This window comes from Engystomops pustulosus, chromosome 10 (genome assembly GCF_040894005.1).
Source record: "Engystomops pustulosus chromosome 10, aEngPut4.maternal, whole genome shotgun sequence".
In the NCBI taxonomy this organism is placed as follows: domain Eukaryota; kingdom Metazoa; phylum Chordata; class Amphibia; order Anura; family Leptodactylidae; genus Engystomops; species Engystomops pustulosus.
Window position 1 is genome coordinate 9478999 of NC_092420.1, and position 9098 is coordinate 9488096.

The 9098-nt window shown below is 40.4% G+C and overlaps 1 long non-coding RNA gene across 1 annotated transcript in view; it reads left to right on the forward strand.

Annotated features, from left to right (window-relative positions):
• The window catches only part of LOC140104601 (uncharacterized), a 163220-nt gene extending 156991 nt beyond the window's left edge, over nucleotides 1–6229 (forward strand). The window contains exon 10 of the long non-coding RNA XR_011850374.1: nucleotides 5752–6229. This is a non-coding gene — a long non-coding RNA (uncharacterized lncRNA). The remainder of the gene's footprint in view (nucleotides 1–5751) is intronic.
• Nucleotides 6230–9098: the final 2869 nt, after the last annotated feature.

The following is a 9098-nucleotide window of genomic DNA, read 5'->3' on the forward strand; positions in this document are numbered from 1 at the left end:
CTTAGTCAACATAAACTTCTCCTAGTTACGCTATTCCATTACTGGGCTCCATCTTCCGGGCCTGACCCTGCCTAATGTTATAGCCTCCCCTTATGTAATGCTTGTTACATTAGCTCATTGCTACTTCTTCTCCAAGTTGCGACTTCCTATTAATTGAGAAATTTTCCTCATTACAAGATTTTTTTTTTCTCTTGAATCCACATTCGATGATGTTAGTGTTTGCGTCCAACCGCGCCCCCTCCCCCCCCCCCCTTTACATTTTGTGTAACCAGGAAACCCCCACCAGCGACCTATGGGGATGAGTCCTTCTCTCCTCTATCTCATATATTAAGTAACTGTGTAAGGCACTTTACATGTATATGTTCCCTTGTACCCCCTTCCCCATTGATACACCCAAGGTAAAGCTGCCCATACACACTGGATAAAAGTCCGGCAAATCTGTATGGGGCGTCCTTAACTCCACAGCAGATGTTGGGTAAAGAAGGATTAAATACGTTGGATTTCAGTAGATGTTATCCTTTGATGCCAAGAGAGATAAGAGATGTCTGGAAGCAGCTTCTTACTCTTTGCGGAGTCAAGCATCCATGCATGCAGGTCCGGACTGGCCCACAGGTGAACAGGTGGATCCACCGGTGGGCCCCCAGACCCTGCAATGCACCCTCGCTGTAATTTATACATATATTTAGCATAGAGCAATCATTTTTATATAGCCGTGGTGGGCCCCAAAATCAGATTTTACTGGTGGGCCCAAGGTATCCCAGTCCGACACTGCATGTATGTGTCTCCATGCGTGTGTCACCATGTGTTTCTTATGTTTGCATGCAGACCTGGGAATGGTTCCCTAAGCTAAACAATGACAAATTGCATCAGATTAACTGCTTAAGGACACAGGACGAAATAGATTGTCCTAATTAGGGGACGCATTAAGACTATCTATTTCGTCCTGTTGTTCGTGCTGGCAGCTGTTACATACAGTTTGGTACCTGCCGCGTCCTTGCTGGGCAGTTTTAACCCCTTGACTGCCCTGATAATGCTAAGTAGAGAGACAGAGGGAACCCTCTGTCTGCCATGTACGGTGGCCTATTAGGCCCTGTCCAAGACTGGATCTAATAGGCAAACTGTCATTAAATCATTGACAGATACAATACATTGTAGTACAGAAGTACTGAAATGTATTGTATGAGAGATCGAGGTATCACCAATGTAAATCCCTTACGGGACACTAAAAAAAAGTTAAAGTTTTTAAAAATAAATTCACCAAAAAAAAAACTACACAAATCGACTGTTTCTCTAAATAATATTTTGTATTATAAAAAAATAACCCCTCTCCCCAGAAAATTGGTATTGTCGCGTTGGTATTGACCTTGGCCACACAGATATTATAATATCATATTGTGAAGAGTATAAAAAAAATAAAAAAATTAATTCATAATTACAATTTTTGTGCTTCCTACCACCCAGAAATATGTAATAAAAACCAACCAAAAAGTCAGATGTACCAATAATAGTATCAATCTAACCGGTACCTTTTCCCGCAATAAACATGTCCTAATAATCCTCTTTGGATGAAGGAATATAATTGTCGTAGCTCTCACAATATGGAGACACATAGGCATAACCTGTTCATGTTTCATGTCTTCTTAATCATACTACCCTACAGAATAATTTTATCATGTTTATTACACTGTTTTATAAAATAGCTGTTTTATTCTGTTTTGCTGCAGGAAAGAGTTAGAACATTGGAATCATTTTGCTATTGACCCATTGCAAAATACAAATCTCACTGCAAAAACCAAGCCCTCATATGCCGGATAAAATGTCAGATAAAAAAAATGCACTAAGTATTCGTCAGAAATTCTACAGAAGAAATGACATTCTTGACTTCCTCTTTCCTAAGCCACAGAAGTTTTATATGACTTGGAGGAAATAATAACTAAGACAAAGTCTCCCCATTATGTGCACTTCAGGGTCAGAACAAACATTTGTGAACATAGATAGATAAGGGATGACAAAGCCTGGCTCTGCTGAATATTTAGAGACATCACTTTGCATATATGAATGATAATCTTTACATGATACAAAGATGCTGTTTTATGTTCCATAAAACCACCACACACATGCACACTCAGCTGTCAAGTGAAATGCCCAAATACAAATTACATGAAAATCAATTGCATCTGTTTGTTGGGTTCAGTTAGGGCCACATGCGGCTCAGTTGTTAGCATTACAGCCTTGTAGTGCTGGGGTCCTGGGTTCAAGTCCTAGGGTCAACATCTGCAAAGAGTTTGTATGTTCTCTCCGTGTTTGCGTGGGTTGCCACCGGCTCCTCCGGTTTCCTCCCACACTCCAAAACATACTGATAGGATGATTAGATTTTGAGCCCCATTGGGGACAGGGACCAATTTTGCAAGCTCTGTGCAGCGCTCCAGAATCTGTGTGCGCTATATAAATAAAGGAATAATTAGTATTATTACTGCAGGAGGGGCAAGGATGTGTAGACATTGCTGGATTATCATTGGAGTGCCCACTGTTGGTCCCACGATTCTTCCTTTTGAGGGAAACCCTTTTGGGTTGCTATAATGATAATCCAAATTTACCCTCTTTCTTTCACCGCATTGGTGTCCGCATGCTGATTATTCGATGTGAAACGGATGCAGAGCAGTAAAACATAAGTTTTTCCTTAATACATAGGTTTTGGATGTAGTTTCTAAACTCAGACTCAGTATCTAAAAGGTTTGCCATCACTACTCACGACTGAGACAAAACCTTCACTTAGCGGTCACACTTACTGATGATCAATTAATCCAAAGCATCTGAGCAGCAGCCTCCATTGAATATCTACCTCCTGAATTCCTATAGTAGCAGTAAGGGTCTTCTTTAGTTTTCCTGGCGCTGTAAGAGCTATCAGATGTGTCTGCCATAATGATTCATTGTTAATCCTGGTTCTTATGACAACCCAAAAGTTTTAAAATCCAATTGTCACAGAGACCAAAACATTTTTTGGCTGGGGTTACCATTATAAAATATACAGTTCTGACTTACATACAAATTCGACTTAAGAACAAACCTGCAGAACCCTAACCTGGGGACTGCCTGTAAAAGGTCACCACTGATTGGCTGCTGAGGTAAGGTAGACGGAGACCAAGCAATGCTGCAACATTGTATCACCAGAGAAAAGATGAGGTAAGTGTTTTCTTTCTCTTTTGTTACAGAATCTGTGGCTTTGTATAATTATACATTGTATTAGTATTTTAGGGGGGGGGGGGTTCGCACTTCATTAAGTAGACTTGGGATATCTGGAAATTCTCAGTATCTCATGTTTTAAGGTAGACCCTAATATTTCTGACAACCTAAAACGCAGACAAGCGCAGTAATACGTGATGGATAGCACAGCATCAATATGGCTTTGTCTATTACATAACATAAAGAAGAAACGCCGGAGCTTCAAAGCACTTTCAATCCTAGTTAAAACAAAGATTATTTTATGCTCATGTGACGGAGCAGTCGCTACTGTCGTTTTTTAAGTTTGCCTAATTTTGTAGTCCACCCACTGTATGTGCATAAAACCTTCATTGTGCACAAAAACAAAGTGTCTCTGCTTAATAAACTACCACCCGTCCTCGGTTTCCTCATAGCACAGAACATCGAGGAGCAGATGTATATTCTAGGTAACAATGAAAATATACTTGTATTTCATAAAACGTCATTGTCTTTTCACAAAGTTATTGATAGACAATTCAGTTCCTCCTCTTCCGTGCAGGTCACAGAGGAAGCCCACAACAATTTCCCATAGGAATCAGTTGGTCATATCCAAACTACAGGTTTCTCTGGTCCTTTGCTGCTTTTTACCCAACTCAGGCAAGATGGCCGCCTCTTCATTTAAAAATCTACAGATTTGGCTAAAAAAAAAAAGATGTATCAACATTAGAGATGAGTGGACCCAATGTTTGGGTTCATCCGCCTGACCCGGACATGTTGCCGTACTGGCTGCCGAATCGCTAGGACTCAATATGCCCCTGACCAATCATAGCCATGGCTATGTACTAGGGGCGTCCATTTGCCGGATAGGCTCTTGTCTATGCACCTGTTTACTTATTTCTACACCTTGGGGCATGATTTTGCCCACTGGCACCGGATGGATTTATCAGGAGGCTCCATCACTGTGCCGGAGGGGCACAATGCTAGGGCCAGCCTGGCGTACAATTGCACCCTATAGAAAGTGTGCAGGAGCAGGGCATGAGCAGGCCACCGGCCGCACCCCCTTCATGTGGGGTTGGCGTAAGGGGGAAAATTGGTACAATTTCTAGCTGTATGGCATAATTTTCACTAATTTCATGGCTTTTATGCCAGAAAACTGGTGCACAAGCCCTGATAAAGGCGGCCCTTATTTCTACAAATGTATTATGTAAAGTGTCAGTGCTGTGTAGTGAGAAAAAAAAAAAGTAAGCCGGTGCACCGGCAATTATGGCCCCACCCCTTATGCACCCGGAAGCTCATTAGCATAAATGTATGAACACTATTTTCTCTAAATTGATGGATGGGTAGTCATCGGGCATGGTATGCCTGTAAAGCTTATGTAATGCAAATTTGCCTTGTGGATGATTATGGATAGACCCTTTAAGGACTGCCAGCAGTGCTAGTCTATAGATGTAAGCATGTAGCTCAGAGAATCCAGGATCTGCAGTGTCGTTGGGGGATTAATGATAGGACAGACTTGTCATGCTACAATTATTGGGACGAAGGTCATTTGTTAAATGACTGTGCACTATGGCGATAGTCTCTCAGTAGATAAACTTCAGACAGGGATGTATTTGTCTCTCTCTGCGGAGTTAGAGCCTACAAAAACCTCTAGATCGCGCTCCAATTAAAACAACCCACTAATTTGTCACAATTACAGAGGACAATTAGGGGAACTATGTTCTTTATTCCTTTGTAAATCCTCCAAGTGCCGTGAAAGTAACGGAATGCCGGACAATATAATTGTACTATGATTAATTAGGAGACCGGCAATTAGTGAAACTGAGGCTTTTTTACTCTAAACTACAGGTCTCCAACTTACGACGTCTTTCTTAGACTTTGGGAAAAACTCTGGTGTTTTCTAATCTCCAAATTTCACAAGTACCTGTATATGAGTTCTACACCGGATGACATAATGTAGCGCTGGCTGTTTAGTCTGACCTGTCACAGGTCACAAACACTAAGAAGCTAATTACTTTATTAAACCAAGATAATGTATTAAAAGAATTAATACAGAAAAAAAAAATTTCATCCCTGCTCCTCCAAACTCGTTGTACTATACACAATAGAAGGACGGAGCGTAAAAGACCCTCATTTCCCTGCAGCTTCTAAGAGAGATCCTCATTTTCCTGCAGTGTAGCCTTCCCTCTGCGCTGACACCACTGTTAGTGCAAACTGTTATCTATCCCATGATGCCTCAGCACAGCATCACATGGGCAGCTACAGACTAGCCCATCTCTGACCACTGGAGTGACATCATGGTTATCCTTTTCTACATTTCCCTTAAAATATCTAGTTTGTGGAGGCTGAGGTGTCCTCTTCTGCATGATAAGGCCTCACGCCGGCGTTGTTTTTCACATCCATGTTTTTCACGGATCCTTTAACATGCTTTTCACGGATGCCTTACTTAGCCATTATTTTCTATGGGTGTTTTCACATTGGCTTTTTTTTTTTTTTATAACCCGATGTCCATGGAAAAAAAAAAATTTAAGCCTGCCCTATTTTTTTTTCTAGGATGAAGACTACGAATGTAAGTCTAAGGGTCTGCAAAAAAAAACTGGTGACAAGTCCGTTTTTTTTTTTTAACTGAGGACACTGGGAAATAGGTGGTGTGTTTTTTAAGCAATGTTGAACCTTCATTTTTTTCGGATGCAGATACAAATTGGAAGCAAAACAGAGACACAACGCACAACAGGCGCGTAACACACGCGCCAATGTGAATCCACTCTGTGTGGCAGGAGCCGCTCTAATCATCTGCAGTAATTGTGATAATTTGTGATTTCTTATGGAGATGTATGATACAATCAATGCAATTACATCATATGGAAACCAATGTAATCGTATACATCATACTGTGTACTCACACCTTCCTTAGACCCTTTTCGAACAAATGTATGTGTGCAGAATTTTCGACCAGATATTGGTCGCCATAGACGCCTTTGGCTCACGGACATGGTACATTGAGCACACACGAGTGTCACCATTAAGTAACTTCAAGGGGATAAAGATAGAGCAAGATCTATCTGTTCCAATATGTATGCCCGGTCTGCAGGGTTTCCTATGGAGAGGGGAGGGTGAGCATTGTTGCTCCCTATGGAGAGGGGAGGGGTGAGCACTGCTCCCTATGGAGAGGGGAGGGGTGAGCACTGCTCTTCTCTCCAGCGTGCGGCTGTATGCTTACCCAGGCGTTACACGTTCACGTGTAAGAGGCCTTATATTGGATATGCAGGAGTCATGAGGCCCAGTATAAACTAAATAAAAAGAAAACAATGAAATTGCTTGTAGACACCAGAATATCCCTCTAACCCATCAGCTAAAAATCATAATATTACTAAATATTGTAAATTTTAGGAATAGTCTACCTAAGCAGCAACCTAGTGAATGTCCATGGGATTGCTCTGATTCAACTACTATTCCACAGCATTAAAAGAAATCTGTATTAAAAAAAATTAAAAAAAAAAAACTAATCCTTCCTCCAAAAAAAATAAAGCTGATAGCCGAAATGTCTCTACTAACTCCGGATACCTTTGCTGTGAGCCATCACCAACCCCAAGTTGGCCCCTGCCATAAATGCTATAGACCGTCATTACTGCATCGAGTTGATCCTGAACGTCCGTCTTACTATAGTCTAAATGACAGATCTCAGTCCGGTCACGGAGACAGAGATAAGTGTCCATTCAACATATGCAATAAGAGACTTCTAGTTCAGGGAATTTAGGACAATTGTATGTGGGATACAAGCAGAAGACAACGGAGGTCTGATTCCGGAATACCCATCCCATGGATCTTGTTAAACTGGTTCCACCTGGAAACAAAATACTGCAAATGTCCCGGCATGTTTAATAGGCTGCGGCTATGTATGAGTGATCGGAGAACCCTGTGCTGGTCAACAGCAAGACTACATGGTGATAGGAGATAGTGTAACGCAAGGCAAGGGCAAACATAGGCAAGAGATAGAAATGTATCCAGTCCTAAGTAGAATGTTACTGTTTTGTATGAAGATGTATCCTATAGGTAGCTACATTCTGTCATTTGTAAAGGCCCCTTTCAGAAGTCACAACCAAACTTTTGAAACTTTGAAAACTTTTGGCGATCATCCCAGTTTTGAAGAAATGCAAATAGGACTTGTAAAATTATAATAATTTCTAACATAAGTAATTATTTCATATTATCAACCTGAATGTGTTGTATGAACTAAAATAGTGTGACTGCTCCAGGGAGGGGGAGGGGCTGTCTATACACCCCCCATCCCTGGCAGGCAGGCCCCTATATATTCTCTCTTAACCCCTTAACGCTGAAGCCACTTTTCACCTTCCTGACACGGCCCATTTTTTCAAATCTGCCCTGTGTCACTATAAGTGGTTATAACTTCGGAACGCTTTAACATATCCAAGTGATTTTAAAATTGTTTTCTCGTGACACTTTGTACTTCAGGTTATTTGAAAAATTTTGGTGGTATGTTTTGCATTTATTTATGAGAAAATCAGATATTTGGTGAAAATTTGGAAAAATTTTTGATTTTTGAACTTCAAAATGTTCTACTTTTTCCCATACATAGTCATAACCGCAAAAAAACATAATACCTAACATTCACTAAATGTCTAATTTATGTGGACATGGTTTTTTATGCATACTCTTATTTTTGTAGGATGTTATGGGCCTTTGAACGTTGGGTGCGATTTTTCACAAAAAAACGCAAAATCCTGCTATTGAGGGACCTGCTCAGGTTTCAAATCACTTTGAGAGACCTAAATAAAAGTAAACCCCATAAATTACCCCATTATAGAAACTACGCCCCTCAACGTACGTGAAACAACTTTTATGAAGTTTTTTAACCCTTTAATTGTTTTACAGGGGTTAAAACAAAATCAGATGCAATTTTGAAAGTAAATTTTTTTTGGCTAAATTAATATGTTTTTCATAAAATGTACAAATTCTCAGTGGATAAAATACCAAAACGCTCCACAAAATTTGATACCCAATCTCTTCCGTGTATAATAATACCCCATATGTGGTGGTAACCTGCTGTACGGGCACACGCCAGGGCATCGAAGGGAGCTGCGCCATTCAGAGCAGATTATGCATTGTCAATTTTTATTGGCTATACAATCTTTATTTTTTTGGCAATTTGGACATGTAAGGGCTTATTTTCTGCGACATGAGATGCACTTTACAGGTGTCGGCTATAATATATAGCTGACACCTGCAGCTTCTGGCGCCGGCTCCGTTCAGGAGCCGGTGCCAGAAGCTTGACGTAATAGTACTGCATTTTGCGGGAACGCACCTCCCGCGATGCAGTACTATTACGTCAAATGTCGGGAAGGGGTTAAGCAACTTTTTAATCAAAACAAGAAATAAGCTAATTAAATAAAACAAAATGTTGCACTGATAAGGTTTACAGCACGAGATGTAACTTCGCGAGTAAGTGAATAAGGCCAAGCTTTGCTTTTCTTTGGAGATTTTCACTTTTCCAGTTTATTTTTCTTAGAATGATAGTAAATATTTTAATGACCTCTTAATACACAGACAAATATGTGACGCAGATCTGCAGAGTAAATGCCCCTGGTGAACAACCTCTTCTTTACAATCTTATCAGCATATAAATCTTCATAACAAAAATGGAAATCGGACAAACACGATCTGTTTACAGACTTGATGTTCATCTTTGGGGTCAGGCAGGGTTTTTTGGTATTTTCTACAATTGAGTTTAATTAAAAAAATAAAATGCACATAGAAAAAAAGGTTACCAAATTGAAAGCTGCCACTAAAAATGTTGCAATCCTACGGGATTTTTTCCATTGTTTTACAACAACTGGAGTGAATGAGTGTGTGACAAAGCCTTTGTGTTCTTTAGTGTTGTA